The following is a 23,430-nucleotide window of genomic DNA, read 5'->3' as shown; positions in this document are numbered from 1 at the left end:
CAGTAATTTGTAAAATACTGAGAGAGGGACTTCATAACATACTACATAGAATGGTTAAATCAACAAGAAGAAATATTGGAGAAATGAACTAGGACAAGAGGCCAGCTAAAAGCCCCCCAAAGGGTGAAGCACAAAATAATGAGGTCAACATCCAAACACTAGTTAAGCAAATAGTCACAGGAGTGAGTAAAGAATATGAAAGAATTGTCATTAGAAATGCAGAAACAACAAATGAAACCCTGGAAGAAAACACTAATTATCTCAATGTTATTAGAGAGCTGAAAGCTGAAATAGCTGAGCTAAGAACACAACTATCTCAACAAGCTAAAACAGTATCAGAACAGGGTAACAAAATAGATGAACTCCAGAAAACAGTAGAGGAGAGAGAGAATAGAATAAATGAGGCATAAAACAGAATTAACAAGATCAAGGAGGAATTAGAGACAACTAAAAAAGAAGTAAGAGATCTCAAAAAGTGACTAAGAGATTCTGAAAATAACAACAGAGACCTATGGGATGACTTCAAAAGAAACAATATACTCATTACTGGCTTACCAGAGGAAGAAAGAGAGGGAGGGGAAGAAAGCATTCTTTAGGCCCTAATAGCTGAGAACTTCTCTATTCTAGACAACATCAAAGACATAAAGGTTCAAGAAGCCCAGAGAGTCCCAAACAGAATTAACCCAGACTTAAAGACACCAAGACACATCATATATAGAATGGAAAGGAACAAGGATAAAGAAAGGATCCTGAAGGCTACAAGAGGAAAACAGAGTCACCTACAGAGGAAAACCCATAAGATTTGCAGCAGACTTCTCCACACAAACACTAAAGGCCAGAAGAGAATGGCAAGATATCCATTGAGTGCTCAATGAGAAAGGCTTTCAACCAAGACCACTGTATCCTGCTAGACTGTCATTCAGACTAGATGGAGGCATCAAAACCTTCTCAGACTAGCAACAGTTGAAAGAATCAACTATCACCAAGCCTGCCCTGAAAGAAGTTCTCCTATAACAGTCAGACCACCATAAATAGACCATATATCAGAACACTAAAAATCTACAAGAATGGCACTAAAATATCTTCAATCTTTGATATCAATGAATGTCAATGGCCTGAATTCACCTACTAAAAGGCACAGAGTAGGAAGATGTATCAGAAAACACAACCCAACAATATGCTGTCTACAGGAAATCCACCTAACTCGGCAAGATAAACACAGACTGAAAGTAAAAGGATGGAAAACTATCATACAAGCAAATGGCCCACAAAAAAGGGCAGGAACAGCTATTCTCATATCTGACATGATAAACTTTAAAATAAATAAAATTTTAAAAGATAGGGATGGACATTACTTAGTGCTCACAGGATCAGTCAATCAAGAGTACTTAACAATTATTAACATCTATGCACCCAATGAGAAGCCATCTAAATACATAAAAAATCTACTGAAAGAGCTACAGCAATATATTAGCAACAACACAGTCATAGTAGGGGACTTCAACATCCCATTCTCTCAACTTGACAGATCATCCAGGAAGAAAATCAATAAACACATCAGGAAGCTAAATGAGGAGATAGATAAACTAGATATATTGGACATTTTCAGAGTCATTCATCCCAATAAACTGGAATACACATTCTACTCAAGTCCACATGGATCATTCTCAAGGACAGATCATATGTTAGGCCACAAAGATAGCATCAGCAAATTCAAGAGCATTGAAATCATCCAACACACTATGTTCTCAGACCACAGTGGAATTAAACTAACACTTAGCAATCAACAAAAGATTGGTAATAGTCCTAAAATGTGGAAGCTCAAGAGTACACTCCTTAACAACTACTGGGTCAAAGAGGAAATCAAGGAAGAAATCAAAATGTTTCAAGAGTTCAATGAAAATGAAGACACAAGCTATCAAAATATTTGGGACACAGGTAAGGCAATACTGAGAGGGAAGTTCATAGCCATACAAGCACACACTAGGAAACAAAAAAAACATAAATAAACAACCTGATTGCACACCTTAAAGACCTAGCCAAAGAAGAACAGAGGAACCCTAAAACAACCAGAAGGACAGAAAATCACTTTAGTTAGGGCATAAATCAATAACATTGAAAATAAGAAAACCATACAAAAAAATCAATGAAAGTAAATGTTGGTTTTTTGAAAGAGTGAACAAAATTGACAAACCTTTAGCCGGATTCACAAAACAAAAAAGGGAGAAGACCCACATATATCGGATCATAAATGAAAGAGGAGGTATCACAACAGACACCACAGAAACTCAACACATCCTGCCAGGCTTCTATGAACACCTCTATGCCACCCAGTTAGAGAACTTGGAAGAAATGGACAATTTCCTAGACACCTACGAACTTCCAAAATTAAGTAAATAGGAAGTAGATAACATGAACAGGCTCTCACAGCCTTTTAAATTGAAACAGTTATCAAAAACCTCAAGAATAAAAGTCCTGGACCAGATGGTTTTATAAATGAATTCTACAAAACCTTCAAAGAAGAACTAATACCTCTACTTTTTAAAAGTCTTCCAGAAGATTGAAGACACTGGAATACTCCCTGCCTGCTTCTATAAAGCCATTATCACTTTGATACCAAAAGCAGACAGTGACACAACCAAAAAAGAAAACTACAGATCAATATCTCTGATGAACATAGGTGCGAAACCGGATATAGCAGTATATTCAAAAGTTTTCATCATGACCAAGTGGGGTTTATCCCAGGCATGCAAGGTTGGTTTAATATCTGTCAGCGTCATCCACCACATCAATAAAAGCAAGACCAAAAACCATATGGTCATATTAATAGATGCAGAGAAAGCCTTTGACAAAATACAACATCCCTTTATGATCAAAACACTGCAAAAAATGGGAATAGATGGAAAATTCCTGAAGATAGTGGAGTCTATATACAGCAAACCTACAGCCAACATCATACTCAATGGTGAAAAACTGGAAGCATTTCCACTCAGATCAGGTACTAGACAGGGCTGCCCACTGTCACCATTACTATTCAACATAGTGTTGGAAGTTCTTGCCATAGCAATCAGGCAGGAGCAAGGAATTAAAGGGATACAGACTGGAAGAGAAGAAGTCAAACTCTCCCTATTTGCAGATGACACTCTCCCTATTTGCAGATGACATGATAGTATACATAGAAAAGCCTAAGGAGGGAGTCGGGCGGTGGCGCAGTGGGTTAAGCGCATGTGGCGCAAAGCGCAGGGACCGGCATAAGGACCCCGGTTCGAGCCCCCGGCTCCCCACCTGCAGGGGAGTCGCTTCACAGGCAGTGAAGCAGGTCTGCAGGTGTCTATCTTTCTCTCCCCTCTCTCTCTGTCTTCCCCTCCTCTCTCCATTTCTCTCTGTCCTATCCAACAACAAAGCAACGTCAACAATGGCAATAATAACCGCAACGAGGCTGCAACAACTAGGGCAACAAAAGGGGGAAAAAATGGCCTCCAGGAGCGGTGGATTCATGGTGCAGGCACTGAGCCCAGCAATAACCCTGGAGGAAAAAAAAAAAAAAGAAAAGCCTAAGGAATCCAGCAAGAAGCTTTTGGAAATTATCAGGCTACAAAATTAACATTCAAAAGTCAGTGCCATTCCTCTATGCAAACAGTAAGTTAGAAGAAATTGAAATCCAGAAATCAATTCCTTTTACTATAGCAACAAAAACAGTGAAATATCGAGGAATAAACCTCACCAAAGAAGTGAAAGGCTTGTATACTGGAAACTATGAGTCACTAATCAAGGAAATTGAAAAAGATACAAAGAAGTGGAAAGATATTCCATGTTCATGGGTTGGAAGAATTAGCGTCATCAAAATGAATATACTACCCAGAGCCATCTACAGATTAATGCTATCCCCATCAAGATCCCAAGCAGATTTTTTTGGAGAATAGAACAAATGCTACAAATGTTTATCTGGAACCAGAAAAGACCTAGAATTGCCAAAACAATCTTGAGTAGAAAGAACAGAACTGGAGGTATCACACTCCCAGATCTCAAATTGTATTATAAGGCCATTGTAATCAGAACTCCTTGGTACTGGAACATGAAAAGACACACTGACCAGTGGGATATAATTGAGAGCCCAGAAGTAAGCCCTCACATCTATGGACATCTAATCTTTGGCAAAGGTGCCCAGACTATTAAATGGGGAAAGCAGAGTCTCTTCAACAAATGGTGTTGGAAAACATGGGTTGAAACATGCAGAAGAATGAAACTGAACCACTTTATTTCAGCAAATACAAAAGTAAATTCCAAGTGGATCAAGGACTTGGACGTTAGACCACAAACTATCAGATACTTAGAGGAAAATATTGGCAGAACTCTTTTTCGCATAAACTTTAAAGACATTTTCAACAAAATTAATCCAGTTACAAAGCAGACTAAGGCAAGAATAAATCTATGGGACCACACCAAATTAAAAAGCTTCTGCACAGCAAAAGAAACCACTACCCAAACCAAGAGACCCCTCACAGAATGGGAGAAGATCTTTACATGCCATACATCAGACAAGAGGCTAATAACCAAAATATATAAAGAACTTGCCAAACTCAACAACAAAAAAACAAATAACCCCATCCAAAAATGGAGAGAGAACATGGACAGAATATTCACCGTAGAAGAGATCCAAAAGGCTGAGAAACATATCAAAAAAAATGCTCCAAGTCTTTGATTGTCAGAGAAATGCAAATAAAGATAACAGTGAGACGCCACTTCACTCCTTTGAGAATGTCATACATCAGAAAATTTAGCAGCAGCAAATGCTAGAGAGGTTGTGGGGTCATAGGAACCCTCCTGAACTGCTGGTGGGAATGTAAATTGGTCCAACCCCTATGGAGAGCAGTCTGGAGAACTCTCAGAAGGCTAGAAATGGACCTACCTTATGAACCTGCAATTCCTCTTCTGGGGATATATCCTAAGGAACCCAACACATCCATCCAGAAAGATCTGTGTACACCTATGTTCTTAACTGCACAATTTGTAGTAGCCAAAACCCGGAAGCAGCCCAGGTGTCTAACAACAGATGACAACAGATCGCTGAGCAAGTTGTGGTATATATACACAATGGAATATAAAAAATGGTGACTTCACCGTTGTCAGCCCATCTTGTACGGCCCTTGAAAAATGCATGTTAAGTGAAATAATTCAGAAACAGAAGGATGAATATGGGATAATCTCACTGTCAGGCAGAAATTGAAAAACAAGATCAGAAGAGAAAACACAAGTAGAACCTGGACTGGAATTGGCATGTTGCACCAAAATAAAAGACTCTGGGGTGGGTGTGGGGGAGAATACAGATCCAAAAAGGATGACGGAGGACCTAGTGGGGGTTGTATTGTTAAATGGAAAACTGAGAAATGTTATGCATGTACAAACTATTGTACTTACTGTTGAATTTACAACATTAAATTCCTAATAAAGAAATTTTTAAAAATGAATAACTGAGGTTCCAGGGGACCAGATGATGGCACACCTAATTAAGCACACACGTTACAGTGCAAAAGAACCCAGGTTGGGGCCCCAGTCCCCACCTGCAGGAGGAAGACTTCGAGAGTGTTGAAGCAGAGTTGAAGGTGTCTCTGTCTCTCTCCCTCTCTCTATCTCCTTCGTTTTGTTTTCAGGCTGTCTCTATTCAGTAAATAAATAAAGATAATAAAAAGAAGAGAAAAAAAGAGAGTGACAGAGAGCCACCACATTGCCATTCCATTATCCACAGTTCACAGTTGATGATAGCTTCATGTGGGCTCAAACATAGGACCTCACACATCAGATGTGCACTCTACTGGGTGAACTCTCACAGCCCTACAGCTTTTCATCTTTTTAAAAATATTTATTTATTTATTTATTCATTCATTTATTATTGGATAGAGACAGAGAGGGAGAGAGATCAAGAGAGACACCTGCAGCCCTGCTCCACCACTTGTGAAGCTTTCCCCCAGCAGGTGGGGATCGGGGATTTAAACCTGCAACCTTGAACACTGCAGTATGTGCAGTTGACCAGGTGGACCATGTCCTGTCCCCAGCTTTTCATATTAAAAGAATCATGAGGGGGTGGCAGTGGCACAATGGGTTAAGTGTACGTAGTATGAAGCACAAGGATCCCGGTTCAAGCCTCCACCTCCCCACCTGTGGAGGGAGAGATTCACTTCATAAGTGAAACAGTTCTGCAGTTGTCTATCTTTCTCTTCCGTAGAGATCTCCGGCTCCCTTCAAAAAAAATTTTTTTTTTAAAATGACTTAACTTTTTTTTTGTTCTGAGTGTTCTTAAGCAGGTGTGCCACCATCAGCCCCTTATATCTTTCTATTTATTTATTGATTTTTGCCTCCAGGATTATTGCTGGGGCTCAGTGCCTGCACCATGAATCCACTGCTCCTGGAGGCTAATTTTCCCTTTTGGTGCCCTTGTTGTTTATTATTATTGTTGTTGTTGTTGTTGTTATTGCTGTTGTTGTTGGGTAGGACAGAGAAAAATTGAGAGAGGACAGGGACAGGGGAAGAGAAAAAAAGACACCTGCAGACCTGCTTCACTGCTTGTGAAGCGACCCCCCTGCAAGTGGGGAGCCAGGGGCTCTAACTGGGATCCTTATGCCATTCCTTGTACTTTGCGCCATTTGTGCTTAAACTGCTGCACTACCACCCACCTCCCCTTTTTAAAAGAGGGAATCCATGAGTATATACTAATGATTTGACATGCTTAATTCCAACAAATATTTCTTTTCTTTGTTTTTAAGACTTATTAAAGAGAGAACAAGGATATCACTGTGGCACATGTGTTACTGGGGATCAAACTCAGGACTTCATACTTCTGAATCCAAAGCTTTACCCACTGTGGTACCTCATAAGCCACTAGCAATATTTTATTTCTTATTTATTTATTTATTTATTTTTAAATATTTAATTAATTTATTTTTAAATATTTATTTATTTATTTTTGCCTTTTAATTTTTTTTCTAAGTTTTTCTTTTTCTTTTTTTTTAATTTAAGAAAGGATTAATTAACAAAACCATAAGGAAGGAGGGGTACAACTCCACACAATTCCCACCACCCAATCTCCATAACCCACCTCCTCCCCTAATAGCTTTCCCATTCTCTATCCCTCTGGGAGCATGGACCCAGGGTCATTGAGGGTTGCAGAAGGTAGAAGGTCTGGCTTCTGTAATTGCTTCCCTGCTGAACATGGGCGTTGACTGGTCGGTCCATACTCCCAGTCTGCCTCTCTCTTTCCCTAGTAGGGTATGTCTCTGGGGAAGCTGAGCTCCAGGACACATTGGTGGGGTCTTCAATCCAGGGAATTATTGTTGTAATTATTATTGTTGTCTTTGTTGGATAGGACAGAGAGAAATGGAGAGAGGAGGGGAAGACAGAGGGGGGGAAAGAAAGACAGACACCCGCAGACCTGCTTCACCGCCTGTAAAGCGACTCCCCTACAGGTGGGGAGCCGGGGGCTAGAAGCAGGATCCTTATCCTGGTCCTTGTGCTTAGGCTACCATGTGTGAGGACCTGGGTTCAAGCCCCTTGTCCCCACATGGTGTGGAGGAAACTTTGTAAGTGGTAGAAAAGGTGCAGGTGTCTCTGTGTCTCCTTCTGTCCCCCCATCACTCTTTCAATTTCTTTCTGACTCTACCATAATTAAAAAATAAATAAGTAGGGAGTCGGGCTGTAGCGCAGTGGGTTAAGCGACTCCCCTGCAGCTGGGGAGCCTCTTTACTGAATTGGCCACTCCATCCCCTGACTTTTATTTATTTATTTATTTATTTACTTATTTACTTATTTAATGAGAGAGATACAAAGACAACATAGAGAAAGTCTCAGGCATGAAAGTCTTTTACGTAACCATTACATTGTCTCCCTATCCCTAAATATTTCTTTAATTCAGTAAATGTATCTAAAGAGTTATCCCAGGAAAACAATCATGGATGCATTAAAAATCTAAGTAGGGGGGTAGGTGGTGGCACACACCCAGTTAGGTGCACATGGTACAAAGTACAAGGGCTGGAGTAAGGATCTGGGTTCAAACCCCTAGCTCCTCACCTGTGTCAGGGTTGTAGGGGGGGAGATATTTCACAAGCAGCAAAGTAGATCTGCAAGTGTGTTTCTCTCTCCTTCTCTACCTTATTCTACCCTCTCAATTTATGTCCTATCCAAAAAAATGGAAAAAATGTCTTCAGGAGCAGTGGATTTGTAGTGCCAGCACTGAGCTCCAGTGATAACCCTTGACGGAAAAAAATAAAATAATAAATAAAAATCTAAGCATGAGATTGTTTCCTACCGTTATTTGTAATATCAGTCAATTGTCATAGACTCTATGCAGTTACCATTCCATGAGGCTAGCCAAAGAGCCTATTTTATCTACTGCTGTGTCTTTATTTTTGGGGATTGTATCTAGCACATACTAGGTCCTGAAGAAATAATAGATTAATATTTACTAATATATGAATTATTTTTCTAATATTTAAAATTTATAATATTTACTAATAATTAGATTCACGCATTAAAACCCCATCCCAAGCTCACTCTGGCATCACAAGTCCCGGAGTGAGGCTCTGGTTCTCTCTCTGTCTCATTAATTCATAAAACTTAAAAAGAATGTTGATAGCAATATTTGGTTTAAAAATAGTGATCAGCTGTGTAGGCATTATCAGAGAGGGTTCTTTTTTAGCCTTTTTAAAAAATTGTATGTTAAAATTTTCTAAAATGACACTATAAAATATGTTTATATAACATGAAGATGTGCCTAATTAGTACTGTACAAACATCCATTAATAACATAAAGGGGAGGGAGAGTGACAGTGGTCTTCAGAATTGAGGTGGCATAAGTCGACATGGTACTGTACTTGCTTCTGAACCTCCTGAAGACTCAGACCACAGGAACCCTTCACGGGTCAAAGCGACCCTCAGTGTTGATATGTGGAAACATAAAGTTCGACATAATTAGGGAAAAAATAATTCTTGAAACTGAATTCAAAGAAGTCAAGCAGATCAGTATGATTGTGAATACCCAATAAGCATTATCTTCAACTTTTATAGTGCATTGAATGTTCATTATCTTATTCTCTTTTTAATTAAAATTATTATATTTATTTACTAGATAGAAACAGCTAGAAATCGAGAGGGAAAGTTGTGATAGAAAGGGAGAGAGACAGAGAACATGCAACACTGCTTCACCACTCACAAAGCTTTCCCCCTGCAGGTGGAGACCAGGGGCTCAAGCCCTATGTGAGCTTAATCAGATGTGCCACCATCTGCCCCCCCCTTTAAAAAATTCTTTATTGGGAGATTAATGACTTATAGTTTACAGTAAAATATAATATTTTATTCATGTATATCTTCAAGCTCCATCCAAGATGGGGTGTAGAACGTGACTTCATCATTTCTGATAGCTGAGTTGTATTCCATTGTGTATATAGACCACAACTTGCTCAGCCATTCATTTGTTGTTGGACACCTGGGTTGCTTCCAGCTTTTAGCTATTACAAAATGTGCTGCCAATAACATATGTGTACACAGATCTTTTTGGATGGGTGTGTTGGGTTCCTTAGGATATATTCCCAGGAGAGGAATGGCAGCATCACAGGGTAGGTCCACTTCTAGCCTTCTGAGAGTTCTCCAGACTGCTCTCCACAGGGGTTGGGCCAATTGACATTCCCACTAGCAGTGCAGGAGGCTTCCTTTGTCCCCACAAAGTCTCCAGCACTTTTTGCTGCTACCTATTCTGATGTATGACATTCTCACAGGAGTGAAGAGGTAGCTAGCTCATTGTTGTATTTATTTGCATTTCTCTGACAATCAATGGCTTGGAGCATTTTTTCATATTTGTTTACCTTTTGAATCTCTTCTATGAAGAATATTCTGTTTGAATTCTCTCCCCATTTTTGGATGGAGTGATTTGTTTTTTTGTTGCTGAGTTTGGTGAGGTCATTATATATTCTGTCCATGTCCTCCCCCCATTTTTAGATAGGGTTATTTGTTGTCTTGTCGTTGAGCTTTGTAAGATCTTTATATATTGTGATTATTAGCCTCTTGTCTGATATCTGTCATGTAAAGATCATCTCCCATTCTGAGAGGGGTCTCTTGGTTTGGGTAGTGGTTTCTTTTGCTGTGCAGAAGCTTTTTAATTTGATGTAGTGTCACTGGTTTCCTTTTTGTCTTCCTTGCAATTGGACTTGAGTCATTGAAGATGCCTATAAAATTTAGATGAAAAAGAGTTCTGCCAATGTTTTCCTCTATTTGATAGTTTCTGGTCTAACATCCATGTCCTTGATCCATTTGGAATTTATTTTTGTGTTTAGTGTAATATAGTGGCTTAGCTTCATTCTTCTGCATGTTTCAACCCAGTTTTCCCAAGACTATTGGTTGAAGAGACTCTCTTTTCCCCATTTAATAGTCTGAGCATCTTTGTCAAATATTAGGTGTCCATAGATGTGGCGTCTTACTCCTGGGCTCTCAGTTCTATTCCACTGGTCAGTGTGTCTATTTATGTTGCAGTACCAAGCAGTTTTGATCACAATGGCTCTATAATGCTAGTTCTGTTCTTTCATCTCAAGATTCTTTTAGCCTTTCAAGGTCTTTTCTGGTTCCAGATAAACATTTGTAGCTTTTGTTCTATTATCCTAAAAAAATTGGTTGGAGTCAGGTGGTAGCGCTGCAGGTTAAGCACATGTGGCGCCAAACACAAGGACCGGCGTAAGGATCCCGGTTCGAGCCCCCGGATCCCCACCTGCAGGGGAGTCGCTTCACAGGTGGTGAAGCAGGTTTGCAGGTGTCTATCTTTCTCTCCTCCTCTCTGTCTTCCCCATCCTCTCTCCATTTCTCTCTGTCCTATCCAATAACGATGACATCAACAATAATAACTATAACAAGGGCAACAAAAGGGAATAAGTAAACATTAAAAAATTGGTTGGGATCTTGATGGGAATTGCATTAAATTTATATATGGCTCTGAATAATATATATATATATATATACCACCACCCCCCTTTTTTATTACTACTACCAGCATCATTGTTTGGACTTGGTGCCTGTACTATCAATCCAGTACTCCCAGTGACCTTTTTTTTTCCTTCTTTCTTTGACAGGACATAGAGAAATTGAGAGGAAAGGGGAACATAGAAACAAACAACTGTAGCACTGCTTTACTACTTGTGAAACTTTCCCCCTGAAGGTGGGGAAAGGGGTTTGAACCCGGGTCCTTATGCATGGTGACATATGCACTCTCCTGGCTATACCACCACCTGTCCCTGAATGATCTTTTGGTTTAACTAGTTTCTTATAGTGACCTGCAATAAAAAGTCAAACTTCCAGGGGTTGGGCGGTAGCACAGTGGTTAAGCGCACATGACATGAAATGCAAGGACTGGTGTAAGGATCCTGGTTCCAGCCCCCAGCTCCCCACCTGAAGCGGGGGATCACTTCATGGGTGGTGGAACAGGTCTGCAGGTGTCTATCTTTCTTTCCCCCTCTCTGCTTTCCCTTCCTCTCTCCATTTCTCTCTGTCCTATCCAACAACAACGACATCAATAACAACAATAATAACCACAATAATGATAAAACAACAAGGGCAATAAAAAGGGAAAAAAATTGCCTCCAGCAGCAGTGGATTCACGGTGCAGGCACCAAGCCCCAGCAATAAGCCTGGAGGCAAAAAAAAGACAAACTTCCTCATGTAACTTGTTGAAGGCATGTGACTTGTTGAAGGTGGTTAAGTAGGGTTGTTAAACTTTTATATAGGTTCCAAAAGTTCTTATAAGGGTTGTATGCCTGTGCAGTATCCTGTAGGCCCCCCAACCCCACATTAAATCTTTCAAACAGAAGACAGTGGAAAGAGGGAGAGGAGAGAGACCATAGTGCCAGCCCATGACAGGCAATGCTCCTCTTGGTGCTGTGCTTGGTGTTCCAGTGTGTTGCTATGGGTTCACTCCCAGGTCCTCACACAGGTGCAGATGAACTGTCTCTTGTCCCCCTCCCGTTTTTTTTTTTTTTTTTTTTAAGGTTTGTTTAGTTATTGAAAGGGGAGTGACCAGAGCATCAGCTCTGGTGTATGTGTTGCTGGGCTTTGAACCCTGGGCTTCATGAATACTAGTGCTGGATTCTCACTCCGCCCCTTCCCTGGCCATCCAAGATGTGTTCTTAAGTCCAAAAGGAAGAGAATCTTACCTTGTGTTCTGCAACATACTTCCTGCAAAGAGTAAGTGCCTGTCCTTTGAAAGTCTGATCTGCTCCCTTTGGGTTTATAACCAATTAGCAACATTTCCCCCAAGTGGCTAGGTTGTGTCTGCATTGAAGGGCTTTGAGGCAACTAAGCACTTTCCTTGAGGGTCTGTTTAGATGTTGGGAGGGGTTCCTTTAGCAGTTCATTCCTATTAATGATAATAAGCTATTATTGCTGCAGGAATATCTGTTCCCTGTCATGCACCCATCCAAAGAGACCCTGGTAGAAGCAAGCATCTGTGGTTTGCTGCATACTACTTTCATCAGGGTGTTCGTTCCTTCTCCTTTAAAAAATATATATACTAGCTACTTAATAGTGATTTATAAGACTATAAGATAATAGTGTCACTCCCACCACCAAAGTTCTGTATCCCCACTCCTCTCCAGTGGTAACCACCACAGGTCTCCCAAGGTCATAGATAAGGGTTGAATATATACGTGTGTGTGTGTGTGTGTGTGTGTGTGTGTGTGTGTCAAGTTTATGTTCACACCTTCTTATCACCATGCCGAATGACTGCTTTAGTCGCCATTGGCCTTCTGTGCTTCTCTCTCTGCAGTAGCCTCAGACATCCGTGAGTTTCTGTTGTATACAGACACCCTAGTCTTTGTCTCTTGGTTTTCAACCTCTGTTTAGTGTTTACTGACATACAAATAAATAAATAAATAATAGGTCTCTTTCATCTGTCATTTCCCCTTCTGTTTCTCCAATTGTTTCCTCGTGCACCCCCTGTGAGATGACTCCCTCCTCCATCACAGGTAATGCCCTTCACTTTCCCAGTGTTTGCTGCTTTTAAACTTTGCCACTTCATGTCTGTCTTCATTTCTATTTCTAAGCCTGTGCTTCTCCTTTGCTGTTGCCATCAGCTTTTTCAGTTCCTCCACGCCCGCTGTTCTCTCACTATGGGATCAGTGAGACTGAAAACAATCCCCAGTTAAATGCAAACAGAGTGACTGCGTGGAGAGGGCTGATGCGTAGACCAGATGAAAATGGTTGCTTGGTTCAGGTGTGGGTGCTCAGCTGACACGACACATTTGAAAGCTGGAGAACAGCTTTCTGCACATTCATGGCAACTTATAGGCTGGACTTTAAAAATAGTTACTTTATATAGTGCAGAGAGCTGGCCTGCAGATGATGGGGCTTTATATAGCGTGGGACTATAAAGCACCTAGGTCCTAGGAGAAGATCGCTTCCATATTCTGTCAACCCCTCCAGATGCCTACTCCTCTAACCACACATTGGATGGGAGCCAGATGACACTGAGTTTCAGGCTTTTGACAACAACCTTAAACGCTGAGATTCTGTGCTGAGTAGAGAGGCGTATGCTCCTGACAGGCAGGTGGCACCATTAATATTCTGTTAGGAAAATTGAGACTCCCCAGCTGGTGCTGTTACACAGAATTCCACCCCGTGGAAATGGGTCAGAGCGTAAAGCCAGTTTTTTTTCTCCTCAGAAAATAATTTTGAATCGTTTCAAATACTGGAACAGTTACTCATAGAAATACCAGAAGTGGGGGAGGGGGGAGTGTGTGTGTGTGTGTGTGTGTGTGTGTGTGTGTGTGTGTGTGTGTGCCATAAACCAAGAGGAAAACAATTTTGATCTGTACAAGTTTTCATAATGAATACTCAGGCCATGCACCACAGTTGGGTTGAAGGGACTATGAGGACCTTGTCCTAGACTCCCTTCTTCTGTAGGTCCCAGCCCTTGTTGACTCAGTCCCCTAGTTTAGAAAAATCTGTGTATGCTGGAAAACCCACCAGATATCTTTCTCTCCTTTTCCCTTAAATATATATATATTTCTTAGTTATTGAGGATGCAAGGAGAGCCAGTGCATCACTTTGGCACACGTAATGCTAGGACCTCATGTTTGAGGGCCCAAGGCTTTATCCACTTCACCCCCTTCCAGACCACTTTTTCCTTATTTATTTGCTTTGCCTTCCACTAACTTCTGTTCCTCACAGAAATCATCTTAGACTTAGGTGTCCATAGGGCCTGAAAAGAAGGAACAGTGTATTGCCTGTGCCCCAAGGGCTGTGCAGAAGACTGGGGCTGCAATTGATTGCATACTCTCCTGCGCATCCCATACTGATGTGTAGACCCACGCAGGGGAGAGACAGTACTCCTGACATAATTTGGTGCCAGAAGTTTGGAGCATCTGCCACATGGGCTGAGAACCAGTGGGGTGTGAGGGCCTCTGGATGGACAGTGCTCTGACTTGGAAAATTTTGCTCCTTTCTGAACTAGGTAGTCTCCTACATGACTGCCCAGCCTGTGCACCCTTGCCCTTACCCTCCCTCACCCTTGCCCTCTGCCTGCCCTCCCTGTCTCCCTCTCTTCCCCACTGCTCTCCCCTCTTTCCTTCTTCCTCTCCCTCTCCTGTCCCCCTTCCCCGTCTCTCCTTTTTACCCCCTTCCTCTCTCTCCCCGTACCCTTCCTCTCCCTCTGTCCCTGTCCCTCTGAGCAGAGAGCCAGCCCTCCCTTCCCCAGACTTCTATCCAAGCTTCCAAAGTGTTCTCTTCCAAACCTATGTGTTGAGTTTCAGAGCACTGGAAACACACTGTTCATATTTAAGTAATGTTCATTTAGCTATGTTCTTATGATCTTTATAGTGGGCCAATGGAGAAATAATCTTATTCATTAAGATTAAGCCTTTTTTTTTTTGCCTCCAGGGTTATTTATTATTGGGTCTTGGTCCCAGCACCACAAATCCATTGCTCCTGGCAGGCATTTTTTTTTTCCATTTTACTGGATAGGACAGAGAGAAATAGAAAGAGATGGGGAAGAGAGAGGGAGAGAAAGATAAACACCTGTAGACCTGCATCACTGCTTGTGAAGTGAACTACCTACCGGTGGGGAGTAGGGGCTCAAACCGGGATCCTTGAGTGGGACCTTGCTCTTCATACTGTGTGTACTTAACCAGGTGCACCACCGTCTGGCCACAAGATTAAGCCTATTTAGTAAGAATATTTTCTTTGTTTTTCTTAGATCACCCTGATCTCTGAAAGGGGGCTGAAATTGTAGGGTTTAAATAATGGATTTTGTTCTACCTGAGCATGATGTTAGATGGCTGTGGTGGTAGAGAACCTGCAGTACACCAACTACAATCCAAGTCCTACTTTGTGTTTCCCCTTCTGTTCTTATTTCTCAGTGGAATCATCCCATATTCATCCTTCTCGTTCTGGCTTATCTCACTTAAATGATATCTTCAAGCTCCACCCAAGATGAGGTGAAGAAGGAAGAATTCATCATTTCTAATAGCTGAGTAGTATTCCATAATGTATATACACCACAACTTACTCAGCCACTCATCTTTTGTTGGACACCAGGGTTGCTTTTACAGATTTGCTGCTATGACCATGGATATACACATATCTTTTGGATGGGTGTGTTTGGTTCCTTAGGATACATCCCCAGGAGAAGAATTGTAGGGTCATAGGGTAGGTCCACTTCTAGCCATCTGAGAATTCTCCTGACTGCTCTCCACAGGGGTTGGACCAATTTACATTCCCACCAGCAGTTCAGGAGGGTTCCTTTGTCCCCACAACTTCTCCAGCATTTGCTGCTGCTAGCTTTTCTGATGTCTGACATTCTCACAGGAGTGAAGTGGTATCTCATTGTTGTCTTTATTTGCGTTTCTCTGACAATCTGTGACTTGGAGCATTTTTTCATATATTTGTTGGTCTTGTCGACATCTTCTTTGGTGAATATTTTGTGCATATCTTCTCACCACTTTTGGGTGGGGTCATTCTTTGTTGTTGTTTCTGAGCTCTTTATATATTTTGGTTATTACTCTTTTGTCTGATGTATGGAATGTGAACATCGTCTCCAATTTTGTAAGGAGTTTCTTTGGGTGATGGTTTCTTTTTTTTTAATTTATTTTTTATGTATTTAAAAAAGGAGACGTTAAAAAACCATAGGATAAGAGGAGTACAACTCCACACAATTCCCACTACCAGACCTCCGTATCCCATCCTATCCCCTGATAGCTTTCCTATTCTTTATCCCTTTGGGAGTATGGACCAAAGATCATTGTGGGATGCAGAAGGTTGAAGGTCTGGCTTCTGTGATTGCTTCCCTGCTGAACATGGGCGTTGATAGGTCAATCCATACTTTCAGCCTGTCTCTCTCTTTCTCTAGTGGAGAAGAGCTCTGGGGAAGCGGAGCTCCAAGGCATATTGGTGGGGTTGTCTGTCCAGGGAAGTCTGGTCGGCATCCTGCTAACATCTGGAACATGGTGGCTGAAAAGAGAGGTAACATACAAATCCAAACAAATTGTTGAACAATCGTGGACCTAAAGGCTAGAATGGTGCAGATGAAGTGTTGGGGGGGTCCTCAATTTTGTAGGTAGCTAGTAGGCATATTTTAGTTATATTCCAAAGGGCCTGTAGTTATACTAGTGGTTTTTTTTTTTCTCTGAGCCCAAAATCTGATATGCAGGTGGATCCAAGTTATTGTCTGGGGAGGTGATGTCATGGCTGGAAAAGGGACAGAAAGCTGGATCAGGGAAGAGAGTAGCTCCCTAATATGGGAATGGGGTATAAATATTGCTGACTGTAAACCCCATCAATTTGATTTGATCTGTGGCCCATATTCAGTTTAGGAGCCTATGTTACTTCTGCATCCCTCTAGATCTGAACTCACATTCTGTGGGCATAAGTAGGAACATTCCAAGCTGCCCCAATATCGAACCATTTCCTCAGGTGTAGTATAGAGTATGTTGTCCATCCTCCCTTCAGAGGATGGAACATTCTCTACCATTGTTGATTCATTGAGGGCAAGGTCCTATGGGGGCCCTCAAAGGGGTCTTTTTTGTTGTTTCTGATAGAGATGACTTGTAACAATGGAGAGAGGGATTTATTTGAGGTCTAGGCCCATCATGTCTGTTTGGGAATCTCAGGACTCCCGATTAGGGCCCCAGCTGATGGGGTGGCCTGATAGTGACTAAAGAGTCATTGTTAAAGTATGCCAGTCTCTTGCCCTTATTCAGCTTTTGCAGTCCTTGCTTTGATAAGGATAGCTTTTGAGTGAATGAGGGAAGTATAATAGGAAATAAGTGAGGGGGTATCTAAGTCTAAGTAGACTCTATTTCATTATGAGTTTTATACTGACTCACTACAGACTATTGTGTACTTTTGCTTTCAGGTATATATTTTGCCCTAGTTTATGGATACGTGTGAACATATGCTCTATCTCATGGTTCCTGGTCTATATCTAGGTTTTGAGACTGTGTTAGGAAGTGAACCTCCTAGAATGAAATTAGAGAATCCTATGAAAGGAAAGGTCTCACCCGAGTAATGAAGCTGAAGGGCTGTCATTCCACACTGAAGTCTCTGGACGCAGTCTGAAGTGAAGCATGCTAAGGTGGTACTCGTTGCGTTGATTAGATTGGGATAGGCGGATGCAATATTATTTGGAATGAATTGAGAGAAGCATGCAGGAAAGCGTGCCCCACCCTAAGGTTCCAGGATAGAAGAAACAGGAACACTCCCTTCCACCTTCTATGAAGCCAACATCACGCTGATACCAAAAGCAGATAGGGACACAGCAAAAAAGGAAAACTACAGACCAGTATCTCTGATGAACATAAATGCCAAAATATTAAACAAGATCTTGGCCAACCGGATACAGCAGTATATCAAAAAGATTGTTCATCATGACCAAGTGGGATTTATCCCAGGAATACAAGGCTGGTTCAACATACGTAAGTCAATCAGTGTCATTCACCAAATCAGTAAAAACAAAGACAAAAACCACATGATTATCTCAATAGATGCAGAGAAAGCCTTTGACAAAATCCAACATCCATTCATGCTAAAAACTCTACAAAAATGGGAATAGGCAGGAAATTCCTCAAGATAGTGGAATCCATATATAGCAGACCTACAGCCAACATCATATGCAATGGACAGAAGCTGAAAGCATTCCCTTTCAGATCAGGGACTAGATAGGGCTGTCCACTATCACCATTACTCTTCAACATAGTATTGGAAGTTCTTGCCATAGCAATCAGGCAAGAGAAAGAAATCAAAGGAATACAGATTAGAAGGGAAGAAGTCAAGCTCTCACTATTTGCAGATGATATGATAGTATACATAAAAAACCTAAAGAATCCAGCAGAAAACTACTGGAAGTTATTAGGCAATATAGCAAGGTGTCAGGCTACAAAATCAATGTATAAAAATCAGTGGCATCTCTTTATGCAAACACTAAATCTGAAGAAGAAGACATCCAGAAATCACTCCCATTCACTGTTGCAGCAAAATCAACAAAATACCTAGGAAAAAGCTGACCAAAGAAGTGAAAGACTTGTATACTGAAAACTATGAGTCACTATTCAAGGAAACAGAAAGTGATACCAAGAAGTGGAAAGACATCCCATGTTCATGGATTGGAAGAATAAATACCATCAAAATGAATATTCTCCCCAAAGCCATATACAAATTTAATGCGATATCCATCAAAGTTCCACCAAGGTTCTTTAAGAGAATAGAACAAAAACTACAATCACTTATCTGGAACCAGAAAACACCTAGAATTGCCAAAACAATTTTGAGGAAAAGAAACAGAATTGGAGGCATCACACTCCCAGATCTCAAACTATATTATAAGGCCATCATCATCAAAACAGCTTGGTACTGGAACAAAAATAGGCACACAGACCAGTGTAACAGAATTGGAAGCCCAGAACTAAACCCCCACACCTATGGACATCTAATCTTTGATAAGGGGGCCCAGAGTATTAAATGGAAGAAGGAGACTCTCTTCAATAAATGGTGCTGGGAAAACTGGGCTGAAACATGCAGAAGAATGAAATTGAACCACCTTATCTCACCAGAAACAAAAATCAACTCCAAATGGATCAAGGACCTGGATGTTAGACCAGAAACTATCAAATACTTAGAGGAAAACATTGGTGGAACACTTTCCCACCTAAACCTCAAGGACATCTTTGATGAAACAAACCCAATTCCAAGGAAGACTAAAGCAGAAACAAACCAATGGGACTACATCAAAGTGAAAAGCTTGTGCACAGCCAAAGAAACTATCACACAAACAAACAGACCCCTCACAGAATGGGAGAAGATCTTCACATGCCAAACATCAGACAAGAGACTAATCGCCAAAATATACAAAGAGCTCAGCAAACTTAGCACCAAAAAAGCAAATGACCCCATCCAAAAATGGGCAGAGGATATGAACAGAACATTCACTTCAGAGGAGATCCAAAAGGCTAACAAACATATGAAAAACTGCTCCAGGTTGCTGTTTGTTAGAGAAATGCAAATAAAGACAACATGAGAAACCACCTCACTCCTGTGAGAATGGCATACATCAAAAAGGACAGCAGCAACAAATGCTGCAGCGGCTGTGGGGATAGAGGAACCCTTCTGCATTGCTGGTGGGAATGTAAATTGGTACAGCCTCTGTGGAGAGCAGTCGGGAGGACTCTCACAAGGCTAGACATGGACCTTCCATATGATCCAGTAATTCCACTCCTGGGGTTATACCCCAAGGACTCCATAACACCCAACCAAAAAGAAGTGTGTACTCCTATGTTCATAGCAGCACAATTCATAATAGCTAAAACCTGGAAGCAATCCAGGTGCCCAACAACAGATGAGTGGCTGAGAATGCTGTGGTATATATACACAATGGAATACTACACAGCTATTAAGAACAATGAACCCACCTTCTCTGACCCATCTTGGATGGAACTAGAAGGAATTATGTTAACTGAGCTAAGTCAGAAAGATAAAGATGAGTATGGGGTGATCCCACTCATCAACAGAAGTTGAGAAAGAAGAATAAAGAAAGGGAAACTAAAAGCAGGATCTGACTAAATCTAGAGTAGGGCACCAAAGTAAAGACCCTGTGGTGAGGGGGAGAGTAGACATTTGGCTTCCTGGGGTGGCTGGTGGAGGGGTTGGGGTGGGTGGGTAGGATGGGACACAGTCTTTTGGTGGTGTGAATGGTGTCTATGTACACTCCTATTAAATTGTAGTCATATAAACCACTATTCAATTAATATGAGAGGGGAAGAATTGTCTGGAACTTTTTACATAATATGTCTAGAACTTTTTAAAGCACAGACTGAGTCTTTTAAATATATAGGCTGAGTCTTTGATATGTTGACTCTCTCAAAAGCCTAGACCAGGGAGAACAGAACTAACCGGTGGCGCAGCTATATATAAGATGTTGGGTATTGTACAGCAAATCCTAACAAAGGGACTTTTCAAAGTTAACCCAATTACCAAATAATGTGACGATAACGTTAACTATTCATTGTCTTCTTGAACCTTAAGACAGCAGGAACCTCACATTTCCACTATAGAGCCTATATTTCCCCCAGTCCTGGAACCTTAGGGTGGGGCGCACTTTCCTGCATGCTTCTCTCAATTCATACCAAATAATATTGCATCCACCGATCACAACCTAATCAACACAACGAGTGCCACCTCAGCATGCTTCACTTCAGACTGTATCCAGAGACTTCAGGTGTGGAATGTCAACCCTTTACCTCATTACTCCAGTGAGACCTTTCCTTTCATAGTATTCTCTAATTCCATTCCAGGTGGTTCACTTCCTAACAAAGTCCCAAAACCTAGATATAGACCCAGTCCTGAGAGGTAGAGCATATGTTCACATGTATCCATAAACTAGGGCAAAATATATACCTGATAGCAAAAGTACACAATAGTCTGCAGTGAGTACCCCCCAAGTCTTCATCTGCACTATTCCAGCCTTTAGGTCCATAATTGTTCAACAATTTGTTTGGCTTTGTATGTTAACTCTCTTTTCATCCACTAGGCTCCAGATGCCAGCAGGATGCCCACCAGACTCCCCTGGACAGACAACCCCACCAGTGTGTCCTGGAGCTCTGCTTCCCCAGAGCCCCACCCTACTAGGGAAAGAGAGAGGCAGGCTGGGAGTATGGATCGACCAGTCAACACCCATGTTCAGAGGGGAAGCAATTACCGAAGCCAGACCTTTTACCTTCTGCAACCCACAATGACCCTGGGTCCATACTCCCAGAGGGATAAAGAATAGGAAAACTATCAGGGGAGGGAATGGGATAAGAGGTCTGGTGGTGGAAATTGTGTGGAGTTGTACTCCTCTTATCCTATGGTTTTGTTAATGTCTCCTTTTTAAAATAAAATTTAAAAAAAGATACTGATAAAGAGAATCCCAGTAGTCAGTATACTAAAAGTTAGTTTAATGGGCAAATTCTATGACATGTTTAAAGTAGAAGTAATGCTAATTCATCATAGACTGTTGTGGGGTAGAGGAAATAGCTTAATAATTATACCCAAGGCTACGAGGTCCCAGGTTCAATGCTCCACACCACCGTGAGCCAGAATTGAGCAGTGCTCTAGGAAAAAAAAGTGAATGCTATAGACTGTCTTGGAAAATAGAGGGAAAAGAAGTGCATCCCTAGTAACATTAAGAAGTCTACTTAAGGGAGTTGGGTGGTAGCGCAGCGGGTTAAGAGCACGTGGCGCAAAGCACAAGGACCGGTGTAAGGATCCCAGTTGGAGCCCCTGGCTCCCCACCTGCAGGGGAGTCACTTCACAGGTGGTGAAGCAGGTCTGCAGGTGTCTTTCTTTCTCTCCCCCTCTCTGTCTTCCCCTCCTCTGTCCATTTCTCTCTGTTGTATCCAACAATGACGACAGCAACAACAGCAATAATAACGACAACAACAATAAAAAACAAGGGCAACAGAAGAAAAAAAAATAAAACCTTTTTTTTTTTGTGTGTGTGTGTGTGGAAATAAAACCTTTTTAAAAAAGAAGTCTACTTAAGGGCTGAGGAAACAGCATAATGGTTCTGAAAAAGACTTTCATGCCTGAGGCTCTGCAGTCCCAGGTTCAATCCTGAGCACCACCATCAGCCAATGCTGAACAGTGCTCTGGTCTCTCTCTTTCTCTCTCACTATTATCTTTCTTTCTGTATCTCTCTGAGTAGAATAAATAATATAGTAAAATAAAATGAGGTTTGCATAAAACCCTGATACCGAAAACCTTTCAAATGGGGCAGCCACCTTCTCTTCCTCCCCTTCCTCCTCTTCCTCCTTTTCTTCTTCCTCTCCTCCTCCTCCTCCTTCTTCTTCAAGGTAATTACAGATCAGTCTTTTTGGTAACTTGTTTGTACAGATCCTTAACATAAAATTAGAAAACTGAATTGAACAATGGCATCTAACAACCACAGAGTCTGATCAGTTGTGTTTATGCCAGGGATGCATGGTAAGCCTGCCATTTTAAAGGCCATGTAACTTAACGTGTCAGAAGACTATAAATGACAAATGTCACCACCTCAAGCAATTTGTAAAAGAACATTCTGATATATTTCAAACACTTTTATCAGGTTTCTTGGTGAGCCTCTACCTCCTTATGACCTAGGCACCCTCCCTGTGTCTTTGCATGATCTCAGAGTTGGGTTTGCTCCTTTCTACACAAGACTGTTGGTGAGGGCAGACTCTTTCCCTTCCGGAGACAAAAGCCCCATGTGCTAAATCCGGCACCAGCCTGTCCCACCCCAGGCTCTCTTCACTCCTCCTCCCTCTGGGGTCTCTTGAGTGTACCAGGTACGAGCCTGCCTTTGCTCCTTTAATATGGGAGGGGGAGAGCAACACTGAGACCAAAATATCACTCTGGCATATGCTTTCTGTTTATATTTATTTGTTTGTTTATTTATTTACTTTTGCCTCCAGAGTTATCGCTGGGGCTTGATGGCTGCACTATGAATCCACTGGTTCTGGAGGCCATTTTTTCTTCCCCATTTTGTTGCCCTTGTTGTCATTATCTTGTTGTTGTTGAATAGGACAGAGAGAAATTGACAGAGGAAGGGAAGACAGAAACGGGGAGAGAAAGAGAGACAACTGTAGACCTGCTTCACTGCTTGTAAAGCAAACCCCACCCTGTAGGTGGGGAGCCTGGGGCTCTAACCAGGATCGTTGTGCCAGTCCTTGTGCTTCTTGCCATGTGCACCTAACCCACTGTGCTACCGCCCGGCCTCCCCACTTTTTGTTTATTTAGACTATCTCTGTCTCACTCTTGCTCTCATTTTCTCCTCAAGAGACCAGAACATCACTCTGGCATGTGTGGTGCCTGGGATGAACCCTGGTGCCCTGTGTGTGCAGGCCCCGTGCTCTATCTGCCAAGCCTCTCGGGTTGCTCTACTCTTGCTGTTGTCCTGGC

The 23,430-nt window shown here is 41.6% G+C and overlaps 1 protein-coding gene and 1 long non-coding RNA gene across 4 annotated transcripts in view; one reads left to right on the top strand and one right to left on the bottom strand.

Moving 5' to 3' along the window:
- LOC132539422 (uncharacterized) overlaps window positions 1–23,430 on the bottom strand; it is a 328,586-nt gene that overhangs the window by 21,629 nt on the left and 283,527 nt on the right. The gene's annotated exons all lie outside the window — the stretch shown is intronic.
- Window positions 1–23,430, top strand: part of ST8SIA1 (ST8 alpha-N-acetyl-neuraminide alpha-2,8-sialyltransferase 1) — a 171,198-nt gene that overhangs the window by 50,402 nt on the left and 97,366 nt on the right. The window lies entirely within an intron of this gene.

Source organism: Erinaceus europaeus, chromosome 7 (genome assembly GCF_950295315.1).
Source record: "Erinaceus europaeus chromosome 7, mEriEur2.1, whole genome shotgun sequence".
In the NCBI taxonomy this organism is placed as follows: Eukaryota; Metazoa; Chordata; class Mammalia; order Eulipotyphla; family Erinaceidae; genus Erinaceus; species Erinaceus europaeus.
Note: the sequence above shows the minus strand (reverse complement) of the source record. Positions and strands in the feature narration are given on the sequence as shown.